The sequence below is a fragment of the Cinclus cinclus genome, chromosome 3 (genome assembly GCF_963662255.1).
Source record: "Cinclus cinclus chromosome 3, bCinCin1.1, whole genome shotgun sequence".
NCBI classification, from domain to species: Eukaryota; Metazoa; Chordata; class Aves; order Passeriformes; family Cinclidae; genus Cinclus; species Cinclus cinclus.
This window is the reverse complement of record NC_085048.1, coordinates 5,271,408-5,283,819: the sequence shown is the minus strand read 5'-3', so window position 1 is coordinate 5,283,819 and position 12,412 is coordinate 5,271,408. Positions and strand designations below refer to the sequence as shown.

At 36.6% G+C, this 12,412-nt stretch overlaps 1 protein-coding gene across 1 annotated transcript in view; it reads right to left on the bottom strand.

Moving 5' to 3' along the window:
- Positions 1 to 12,412, bottom strand: part of RUNX2 (RUNX family transcription factor 2) — a 149,861-nt gene that overhangs the window by 117,113 nt on the left and 20,336 nt on the right. The gene's annotated exons all lie outside the window — the stretch shown is intronic.

Sequence of the window (12,412 nt, the reverse complement as noted above, 5' to 3'; positions counted from 1 at the left end):
GCAGAGGAGTGGAGTCAGCCCTGTCTCTGAAGTGTTCAAGGCCAGCCTGGATGGGGCCTTCAGAAGCCTGGTCTGATGGCAGGGGGCTGGAATGAGATGAGTTTTAAGATAACTGCAGAATGGTTTGGGTTAGAAGGTATGATTATATATATATATATATATTTATGTAAATATACTATAGGATATTGCCTAAATGGATAATTGTTATATCATGTTTTAGGAGCAGTAGAATTCCAGTTTTTATGTCTCTCAGCTGGATCTTGAATTAAGTACATTGTATAGATCACTTACTGATTGTAAAAAAAAGAAAAAGCCAGTGTAAGTTAATATTGCTTGGTCATTTCTGAGTGGATAGGGATATGAAGGAAGATTATGAAACAGAAATCTACCCAGGTATCTTACTGTGGTGAGAGGGATGGGCCTAAACCTGATGAGAAATGGCTTAAAACTTGTTTCCCTCAACTGATAACTTTTGTTCTGCTGATTCATATGGAACAAGTGTTTTCTGTTATGACTCTTCAATGTAAAAGACCAAGAGATTACAGTAGATGCTTTTAAACATTTATATTAGTGATTATATATACCTTTGGATGTGTGTTTTTTACTATATATTTGATTGCAGTGTTTTGCTTATGAGGGAAGAATTTATAAAAGCTGGACCTACTTGGATAGGAACTCAAAATTACCAGCCCAAATAGTGTTAATCAGAAGCTATCTTCTTGCTAGAGTTCATGATTAAAATGAAGCACATTGAAATAATCTGTGACTTAATCTGAACATCTGAATTTATTTTATAGAATATGGCAAACATCTGCATTTCAATTTGGAGCTAAAACAAATACAGTATATCAACCCATTGAAGATCACTGTAGGCTTTTCAGTTCCATGATAATTGTACTTATTGAAGAAAATTGATTTGAGAGTGCTTCTGCTTTTGAATTAGCTTTTTTTTTTTTTTTTTTTAAATGTCCGGAAGAAAGGAAATAGAACATACGGAGGACGGGACTTTGATGTGTAAAGAAGTTAATTATCTAAACCATCAAACAAAATGTGGGCTGTGGAAGTAATTATTGTGAAGGGTCTGATGAAGCCTGACAAGCTGTTGGTTTTTTATGTCAGGAAAATGCTGTACACCTGCTTGATTTGGAAGTTAAATAGTTTGGTTGCAATAGGAGGACCCTAGTTTGTAATGAAGCAGTAGTTGATCAGCTTTCAGCTCTCAAGCCATGAGATGTACCCTTCAATTTTTTTTTTAGTAGAACTGTTCTTGTCCACTTGGAGGGCAGGAACTTAAGAAGGGATTTGTTCTAGAATACAACATGCATGAATCACAGGTCTTATACTGTGAGGAGGCAACTGTGGATTTGGGTCCCATGGTTTTTAAGAATTTTGGGAGATTGTTTCATAAATTAGCAGAACAGAAACTTGCGGATAAAGCACCATTTCTGTCATGGATGTTCAAAGAAAATAGTTACATGCTTCAAGTGATGTAATTAGTTTTAAAAATTCTAACTAACCTCCTCCTTAAATCCTTGAATGTTACTCACTTTTGAATGAATACACAGTTAATTCTCTTTTTAGGAATATTGGTATTGTGGTGTTGGATATAAAAGTGTAGCTACTAAAGTTAATCCTAATTAGTCCCAATAAAATACATATAAATTTCTAAATCTTTAGGCTGTTTCTGCTACGGTGGGTACAAAGGCAGCTTCCTCTTCATTTCTTTCCATGGATAAGTAGAGCTTTCCTATTGGTACCTTTCTTTGTAAAAGAGGGTTTTAATTGTTTTTTCTTTTTTAAATTCACTCATTTGACTGTTTGGGTTAGATGACTCTGGTAACTGCTGATTATGGCAGGATCCTGACAACACTTTAGCCTTGTGTGTAACTACTCATGTGATTAAAATCAGACTTGAGTGGGAGCAAACTTGTGATTCAAGTTACACATGTGCGTAAGTGCTTGCAAGATGGGGACCTAAATTAGAATGTGCCTGAAGATGAACTGAAGTCTGATAATCTACATGAAAGCATTAATAAAAAAAATTTAAACTTACGACACCAAGTTGGGTGGGGTAGGGAGGCTGTACAAAGAGATCTGGAAGGGCTGGATCAGTTGACCAAGGCCAGTTTTACGAGGTTCAACAAGTTCAAGTCCTGGATGCTGTACTTAAGTCACAAAAACCTCGTGCAGTCCTTCAGACTACTTAAAAGCTGCTCAGTGGGAAAGCACCTGGGGGTGCCGATGACAGCGGCGGGACATGGCTCAGGTGTGCCCAGGTGGGCAAGAGGCCAATGGCACCTGGGCTGTGCCAGGAATACTGTGGCCAGCAGGACCAGGGCAGTGCCTGTCCCCTGTGCTGGGCACCGTGAGGTCACCTCGGGGGCCGTGTCCAGTTCTGGGCCCTCAGCTCAGGAAGGACATTGAGGGGCTGGAGCGTGTCCAGGGAAGGGAACGGAGCTGGGGAAGGGGCTGCAGCACAAGGGAGCAGCTGAGGGAGCTGGGAAAGGGGCTCAGCCTGGAGAAAAGGAGGCTCAGGGGGGACCTTGTGGCTCTGCACAACTCCCTGATAGGAGGAGACATCCGGTGGGGTTGGGCTCTTCTCTTGTGTACAAAGCTATAGGAGAAGAGGAATAGCCTCAAGTTGTGCCAAGGGAAGTTAAGATACTGGAAAAAGCTTCTTCACAGAAAGGGTGGTCAGGCATTGGAACAGGCTGCCCTGGGAAGTGGTGGAGTGAATTTCTATTCTAGGAAACAGTCTTACCCTTTGAATTTTAAATTGGAGAGAAGTAGGATCTCTTACAGCACAGCGAGCTGTATAAACATATAGCTTTTGTTGTCTCTACCTGCTAATAGTGCAAGAAATGAGCAACACAACTGTTATTAGTGGGTAACAAACTAGAAAACTAAGAAATGTAGTGATAATATATCTTATTTGTCAGGGGACTTAAACAGTATGAAGTCTTTTATTAATTTTTGAAGGAAAAAATGAAACTCCCATGTACGTATTTATGCAGTTTTCCATAATTAAATTTTGCTTACTCAATCCTTTAGTAAATTATTTTTTAAAAATTAAATTGCTCAAAGCCATTTGACTTGCATAGTATTAAAGAGGAAATTGTAAATTTGTTAAGTACTTCATAGAATAAGAGTAAATTTGTCCTGGATTTGCTTTGGAGTTCTTGAATGAGATATTTATATAGAAAAGCTGTAAAATACTTTGTATAAAGATAGTACCTTCAGTGCTATGAGTATCGTCATGGTGGTTGAGTCTCACTCTTTCTAATGCATTTGTTTTAAGAATTTGTGTGTGGGAAGGGGATGTTTATAAAGGAAGTTTTTGGTCTCTGTGCTCATAAAGTTTTAGCTGGCTTTTTGTGAGAATCTCTTTTAGTCCTCTCAGCCTTGCTGGAAGTGGTGTGGATGTGATTTCATGATGGTTAGGATATGCAGAACTATATGAGGATGGTCGGGCAGCAGAGATTCTGGTGTCTGTGAATACTGTCTATTCCAGAATAGTACTTTTTAGGATACTTCTAAATTGTATTTTATAATTAGTGCATGTTTCCAATGCTTTATTACACTAAACATCAACTGAAGCTTTTTAGTGCCTCAGGTGGGCTTCTTTGTTGCATGCAGAACCTTTACCTTCCATGTTACTCCAAATATCTTTTCTTCCTTTAAAATATCTAGTGTGAAGCATCCATGTGCTCTCTTGGAAATGAAATACAAGTATTGTAAGTGCTGTTATTTCTTTATTTGCCCAGATGAGCAGCACTGTGGCCAGCCCGATGTCAGCCGTTGCCTCTTCAAGCAGTGGAAGAAAATCAACAAGCTTTACACCTGAATTGCAGAGCATGATGTGAGTAGTCGGTCAAAATATCTGGTAGTATCTGCATTGTGTATTCATCTTTTAGCTGACTTCTTAGAATGTGTAAGTGTGATGGGGAAAGAAGAGCAGGTGTTAGTGATGGAGCTGTTAGTGTTTTACTTCTTGTAAAACATTCAGAGATGACTTGGGTAAATAGAACCCACATCCTCTATTGAAAGGAGAGTAAATGCTGCTGAGTAAAGAAATGTGGTTTTAATACATACTTCAGAAGTCTTTAGGCTGCTATGTTTCTCAGCCCTTAATCAAAGAAAACTAAGCTTCCAGTTGTCATAGATGTGTTTTAAAATAGATACTTTCTATTAACATCCTTCAGTGCTAATACAGAGACATAAACTGCTGAGATCGTAATATTACTGATGAAATTATGCTATGAAATGTTTGTAAATAACTGGGTTTGCCAGACAGGAAGTAAAATCGTTAAAAAGATAAGTTACTTATTCTTTTAAATGAGCACTGGATTCTTAGGAACCCAGTTCCAAGCTGTGATATTATATGATTTTGTAATTTGGTGGTGAGAGTAAAGCTGTTGCTTTTAGTCATGTGTTGTAGGTTTACCTTCATGTTGTATAACAGTTTCTCATCTGAATTACTACATGGGCAGTAGATGCATAAGGAATTACTTGTCTCCATTAAATTCTACGAAGAGTTCCTGTTGCAAAAGTGAAAGATGCAATTTGTTTTCAGTGCAGTGTCCTTATGAGATCACTAGATTGTTCAGGTGCATAATGAGATCTTCCACTGGAGTAGTTTTCAGTATAATGTAAATAAGAGTTTTTTCTTGTACGTTGAATCTTCTAATGTAGATGAGTACATTAATACAGACCCAGTGTCTACTGCATTGAGTTTTCTTTGGATAGAAGAATATTACTGCTCTCTCTTCAAGAAAATTCTGTTTGCTGTTTGTTCACATACAATAATGTTATCTGTGCTGAAAATACAACTGTTGTTCTTGATTGAGAAAAGTAACTGTAGCTGTGTTTAAAAAACAAAACTTCAGACTCAAATCCTGTGCATCAGTTTGGATCAGTATCTGGGGAGCCTGCATTTTACTGGATTGTGGACTTCCTGGTAAAGTGTTTTGAAACTCCCCTTCCCCGCCAGTGTACACATGATTCTGTCAGAATGTAGAAGTTATTGTTGGCCACATAAATGGAAGGAATAGACATTTTCCTTTTGCTTCAGAACTGGTGCAGTTATCCTTTGAAAGCTGTACAAACAGATCATCTGTGCTCCAGAGTAACATATTTCACATCTTCATTAAACTAGTAGGAACTGAGGAAATTCCTTGACTGCAATGAGCACATTGAGACTTAAGATTTTATTGTTTGCTGTGGAAAGAAATGGAGACTTTTGAAAATGATAGAGTGCCAGGGATGAACCATGCAGAAAAAGGACAACTGTTTCCTTTGGCCAGGGCCATAAAATGAAGTTATGCCTTTAAAAGAACTTCCTGTGCTCTGACAGAAGCTGACATTTTGTATAAACGATGTGATTTAGGAAGTTACGGATTCTCCCGTTTAGGCAATTTATAAAAAATTCCTGCTGACATCTTAAGATCCTGGGAAATAGCAAAGACTGGAACAATGCAGTGCAAAAAAGGTAACATCATCTTAAAGAAAAGAAAATAGAGGCTATCTCTGCCTACTACCTTACTGTCAAGAGAAGGGTCATCTGTTTGCTCTAGGTTTCATGTAGTAATATGAAGAGAAACTGCAACTTGCCCTGCCTTTCTCAACAAAACACGTGCAGCCAGAGGGTGGACTTTTGAGAAATAAGTCATATAGAGACATTAAGTGCTAATCCAGAATGTCATGTAGTAGTTTGTGTTGTTTTTAAAAATGACTGTTGGATTTTAGGGATTTAAAAGGCAGAAAGAAGAGAGAGAAACTCAGGTTTTTTGAGTAGAATTTCAAATCCTGTTGTAACCCAGTGGCAAGATCTGGAAATCTCTGGATAAGAATATCTCATGGTCTGAAGGTGGTATCTTTGATTAGTGTATAATTTGCAGCACAGAAGTGTTGAGCCAGTGTTTGATTCCATGGAATGCTTAAATTTGCATGTAACATTAAGCTTGTGAGTAATCACATTCAAGGTTATTCATATGCTACGTCTGTGACATACACTATACCTATTTTTGAACCATGCCATTGCAAGGGAATGAACTGAATCATGTTGTGGAAGTGTGTTTTTATGATAAGTTCAGAAGGGTTTTTCTGATTTATTTGAGAAGGCAGGAAATGTATAGGAGACTTGAAATAATAAAATACTACAAAGAAAGGTGTCTTTAAATGTGTACAAGTTTTTCATTGTATATATAGATACTTTACTAATGAAATTATTCTCTTTCTCCATTAAGAATATTTAGGATACGTTCTTGGATTTGAATGAATTTTTGTTTGTTGAGAAAGGAATCTGGTTTGTATGATGCCTACATAGTACTGTAATTGGTGATAGTGCATGTGGTGATTACCTTAAGAAGAATTCTTCTTAGTCAGATTGTCACAGATCTCCAAACATGAGTCAATTTTTAGTGCAAACCTTTTGCGTAGTTATATTTGGCTTTTAATTGTTAAGACCTTGGAATGAAATTATATTTCTCTTACACTAATTTAAAAGAGCACACTGCTATGTAGAGCTTGCTTTGACTTTTACATCCTTCATTTGTGTTTGATTTTGTTATGGTACCATGGAGTGTACAGCAGTAGGTGCTAATAATTTTAAAAAAGAGTTTTCAGTACATCTAGTGCATTTTGCTGAGGTTTGTTTTACTTAACTTTGTTCGGCTGATCTACAGCCTGTTTCCAAACTAACTGCTCACCTTAGGTGGGTTAAGTTAGGTGGCACTTAAATTACAATTCTGCCCAGTAGATTCACAACCATGCTGATTTCACTGCAGCCATTAAAATTCATAATTTGGTAGAGGTCGTCTATTTTCTAATATAAGCACTACTTACACTGTGAATTTCTGGAAACCCTGACAGTCTAAAGACTTAGGTTGAGCAATTTGCAGCTACAGAGGGAGGTTTTTATATCCCCTCAGTAAAATGCCTTGACTTTTGAAAGCTATTTTAGCTATTTACAAAAATTCTAATTACTGTGATCTGACGTTTCTTAATTAGCCCTTGTGGTATGCTTCAAACCAAAAATCAAAATTTGATAGTATAAGGTTATAAGGATAAATTTTAATGGTGGAAGTAGTGAAGAAAACAATGTTTTAATTTGGTTTAAGTCTTTCTGGTTATTTACTGTATTTACAGTAGTTAATATTAAAACAGTAATATGTACTGCTATATCAAATTTATTACTGCTTCTGATTGTCTTTCCAGACAGTGAAAATATGTTCAGGTGTTTCAAATGCAATTCCTACTCAACTTCCTCCAGTTAGTAGCTTACACTCACCTCTGTTACGCTTCTTTGTTGTGTTAGTGTGTAATAGAGAATACTAATAAATTCTTCATACTCCCTTTTTCTTTATGAATATATTATTTATAATGTATTTTCCCCTTTTTTTAACATTCAGCAAATTATGGGAGAGACTTGGCAAGAATTTGGGCCAGTTCTTAAGTGTTTACTTTATTAAGACTCTGAATCTGTCTCCCTGACTCTTGGGATATTTACATGATCCATGTTACTAAAGCATTTGAATGGTTTTGTAACATTGTCAATAATATTTCCCATTTTTGATTGGATAGTAAAGAGTGGTTCTAGACCTTCGGTCACTCAAGGGGTACCTTAGAAGGAACAAGTCCCTTTATTTTGGACTTGCAAACACTGTATGTTATTTTTATTTTTCCTATATACAGCATGAGCTATAAAATTTATTACTTGTTGCAACCTTTCAAACTTGTCAATCAAGTAGCTTATCTTTAGGGGTTTTACTTATTTAGGATTTCTCATCCATTCTGAGATGACAACATCTTAAGGAATATCATTCTAAATTTTTGAACATGCAATGAAATGACAGGAAGCATGGTCTCTGAATTGATCTGTTTTGCCATCGATGTATTTGGATAACCTCTGCTGACTCAAGTTGGATTGCAATTTGTTCACTGAATCCCTGGGAGATCTCATTGATTTCTTCTAATATCTGATGCTAAATTTTTTTTTATATACAGGAGTGAAAATTCTGTTTGATAACAACACTGCTTATGTATGGTAAAATAGTGTTTTCTTACCAGTTAGAAAGTTCAGGGAATTTGTTGCTCAGTGCTGAAGAAATGTGCACTGCGTGTAGCAGTAAAGAAATGCTGTGATTCGGGAGCTGTGCTTTGCTCGACTGGTTTGTGTTTATGTATTAATCCAATTGTAAATACTATAATCACCCCAATACTTTGAATTACATTACATGCTAACTAAAAAATAATACACAATATGTCTTTCGTGCTGTTCACAGGACTGTTGACCATGTTACCTCAAAGATTCCACTGTGACTCAGTAAGATAACTTTTAAGATACATTCTATCTGATTTCTAGATATTGTACAAAATCTTTGCTATTCTTTCTAGCTGTTATGGTCAGCTGGCTACTTGGTTTTTGATAAACATCTAAGTTTGTAATCCTAATCTTCAAAACACAAGTGACTTTTTTACATCTCCTTGTGCCAATGGGTTTTGGTGCTGCCAGTCCAGTTTACATTTTTTAAATTATATCCTTGATTATTTTGTGGTTTTATTCTTTTATTTTTCTATTACATCTAAATGTGTCAGCTTGACTTACCCTGTGAGGCAGATGCAAATATGGGAACTGCTGTTTCCCTCATGCCAGGTTCCTCATGAGGTTTCACCTCAAGCCAGGTTCAGTTCTTCCCCAGGAAAAGGAGTTTTTAGTGTTGGCTTTCATATGTCTTAGGTTTCATGGAATGCTGAGCTCATGCAGACCTTGGTTCTACTTGAAACAAGTAAATGATTATAGAGACTAGGAAGTTATGCTGAATAGACAGTCTAGATGATTGTTTTTAATAAAATGGTCCAGAATTTATCTAGCATGGAATGAGTGTGTACTTGAGCTGAATGTTAGTAATTATTTATAATATTACACTGTATGATGAGATATGGTAGTACTCTCACAACCCTGCTGTGATTGTTACCTTATGGATTCTTTTGGTTGTATGTTTATCCATCTTTGCTTTGAAGTTGATCAGTAAAATCATCTGACTTTGGATAGTTCGTTTGGCATGATGGTGGAAGAAAACATCAGTAATGACCTGGCTGAGGGAGTGCTTTGGTTAACCAAACCGTAATTTGGGACTGTAAAAAATTTCTCTATTCTGTCCCATACTTGTTTACTATATTTGAACCCAGAATTGTGCTGAGATTGCACTGTTTAAAAATAAATAACCAGTTTAGCCTACTGAGCTGAAACCCTTCCCTGCAAACACGAAGGGAGCACTTTCCCGCTTGGGTAAAGATGATGGAAGGGCAGTGGCAGCAGATGTGGTACGTGGTTATCAGATCATGTGTGACTCTTCCAGTCTACCTCATTAAATGCATGAGGCAAGAGTGGTATGGGACAGAAAACTAGGGGCAGAACTAAGTTTTCCTTTTATAGGTAGGATGGAATACAGGAAGGAAATTCATTAGAGATAAATTCCTACAGCTTTTTCTGATGCGGATGTGGTATTTTTAAGCTTTTAAAGGCAGAGTCTCTTCTTTGCACAGCACTTAGCTGAACAGGATTTTGCTGAGGATGCCTGATAGGGTTTGTGGAACTCTTAATAAAAGATGTAAGAGCTGAAATGGAGTGTGTTTCAGAAAAGCTATTTGAAAATTTATTTTTCAGGCTTCCACATTTCTGTACTTCATTTAAAATGTAGTTAGTTTAGACCTCCCTTTTGTAATACAGAAGTTTAATTTTACCTTTTAGTAGCAGAGTTCACTTGAAATACAATCTGAACTTGACCTTATTAGTGTCAAACAGTCTGAAAAACACTCCATTTTATCTCTTGCTTCTTTATCTTTTTTGTTGCTGAGTATCCTGTCCCTATTTATGAAAGACGAAGAGGTGATGCACGATCTTAATTAACATATGGAGTAGTACGCACACATAGAGCAAAGAAACTGAATGTCTGTACAGACTTATGAAGGAACATTTCTGTGGCTAATTTCAAAATTACATTTGTACTCAGTCTGAAAAGGAAACATTAGAAGGATGTTTTTATGAGAGAAGAGTGGAGATATTAATCTGGGTAACAGCTTTTTCTATAAACAAAATTAGCTGAAGTTTTGCATTAGTCTGGGTTATGTGTGTCTTGTGTTTCTGCTCTAGTAGTACTTTATTTTTCTCTTGTCAGTTCAAAGTTAATGTAAGTTTTGCAGTTCATTTGTGAAATCAGTTTTGCTTAGTATGAGAACAGTTTCTCTAAGTTTACTGTGTCCTCAGTTCTACTCAGTTTGTTCTGAGTTGCATACAGCTTCTCGAGCTTCCTGTGTTTGAAATTTTGTTTTGAATTGAAATGTTTTAAGATATATGGTTCCAGGATTTTGAGTTTAGATTCTTAAAACGTTCTGGTTTCAGGTTTTGACAGGTTGCTATAAGGTATCATCTAGTACCTAAGTAAAAGATTATAAAATTTGGAAACAATTTACCCTACTTGAGTGAAGACGTATATGTTGTAACCAAATACTGATTAAGCTATGAATTAATATGATAATTAAATTCAGCATTTTTGTACTTTAGTTCCCCAGTGTAATAAATTGTAATACATTAGTTCTAGGAGACTGAGCCTGAAAATCCAGTTTAGCTGTAACTGTGACCATAACTGGCAGATGCTGCTGAAGTCTTTAAACTGCAGCTTCTTGCATCATTTGCAATCTGTTTGTTTTAATCACGTTTGACACTACTGATTGTATGTGTTGGTGTGCAGTATTGTCACAGGACACTTTTCATCTGTAGAGAACAGTAGCAAGGTGGACATTATAGTTGTGCTTGGCTTTTTCATTCTTCTGAAGTCACTCTGCCCCATGGGATCATTTTCAGTTGGGTTAGCTAATTCATTGAAAATGTACAGTTTGGATGTCTGTAGGTGACCAGAGTTAGAAGAAGGAAAATGCTGGTTGCTCTCTGTCCTGGGTGGCTGAGCAACTTCTTCATCTAGGAGCTATATCTGTCCCATTCATGCCTCAGCTCTGTGGCATTGGAGGCCACTGCTTGTCCTTTTAATTATATATTTTTTACTGTTTTTACTAAAGCACAAAAGCTCTATTATCCTCCCCAGAATTTGCTGGAATGATGCTGAAGTCTGTCCCCCTGGTACGTGCGCGTCTTTTCAGAGGTGCCTGGCAGCCCTGAGCAGTTACAGAAATGTGCTTGTTTTTCTCTATCATTGTGAGCTCAACATAGTAATTTAGACTATGACGTTTACCCTAAATTGGTCTGGAAGGTGATTAGTTTATCCTTGAATCCCACACTGCCTCTGGGACTTACAGTGAACCAGCTAAATAATAATAGATGGAATATTTATTCTCCTGAATCAAGTACTGCATCCTAGTACTTTGAGTACGTAGCACCATCAATTTTTTAAAATGCACATGTATAAATAGCTTTATTGTACTCTTAAATTTTCATCAGGTTAATCTATTATTTGACTTTGTTACCTGTATAAGAGACATACAAAAAAATCTATGTAATATACAATGCATTAAATGTCTCTGTCTCTTTATATTGTGAAGTTTAATTTTAAATCCTATATACCAGCATTTGATCTTTTCATGTGCTCCTGTAGGACCTTTTTTAATGACACGTGAAGGCATTGCAGTGATTAGAAAGGAACCTGTCTTCTCCTCCACAGCTCCCGGGGCTGTGGAGTAACTGAATAGTATTTCTAGCTTGACTCTAGAAATGGTAAATATAATTTCACAGTTGTGAGAAAACTGGATGGCAGAAATGGCAGTAAAGACAGTGACGAAGTGGGTGGAGAAAGGACAAGGAGAATGTTCTCATGAGACTTGCTAATTTATTATGCAAAATATTGGCCATTTCTTTAAGATGTTAATGATGACCTGATTTTAGTTTTAAAAAACACTACCAAGAACATGTAGTTTGTGTTTAAAGTTATTTTTGCTTTTGTAGAAAATGCTGAGCTAACAACTTATTTGCTGTCTTGACTTGGTGACTTCTTTTGCTTCTTCATTTTTCAGACAGAAAGCTCTAAGGACTTTCTGGTGTTAAAAAGCAGCAGCTTCTGACCTAATGTACCCTTCTCTGAACGATAATGTTTCTTTGTTACTTATTTTTAGCTCAGATTGTTTTTCTCCCCTTTCCCCCAACATGATTTGTACAACCTTTAGAAAATTGAGTAGTTGTGGTTTTGAATCATCCTCCGTTTCTAGACTGAATGAGTATTTCTGAAGAAGCACAGGATTGCTTGTGAGTGGGCCTTTTTCTTGCTTAAAAAGGCAACAGCCATGACAGTTTTACCCCCTGAAAAAAACCCAGAAAATCTGTAGACCCCTAATAGACTGCATTGTGACCCTGGAAAGGACAGTTAAGTACTTACTTAATTTTGTACCAATGGTATATTACTAG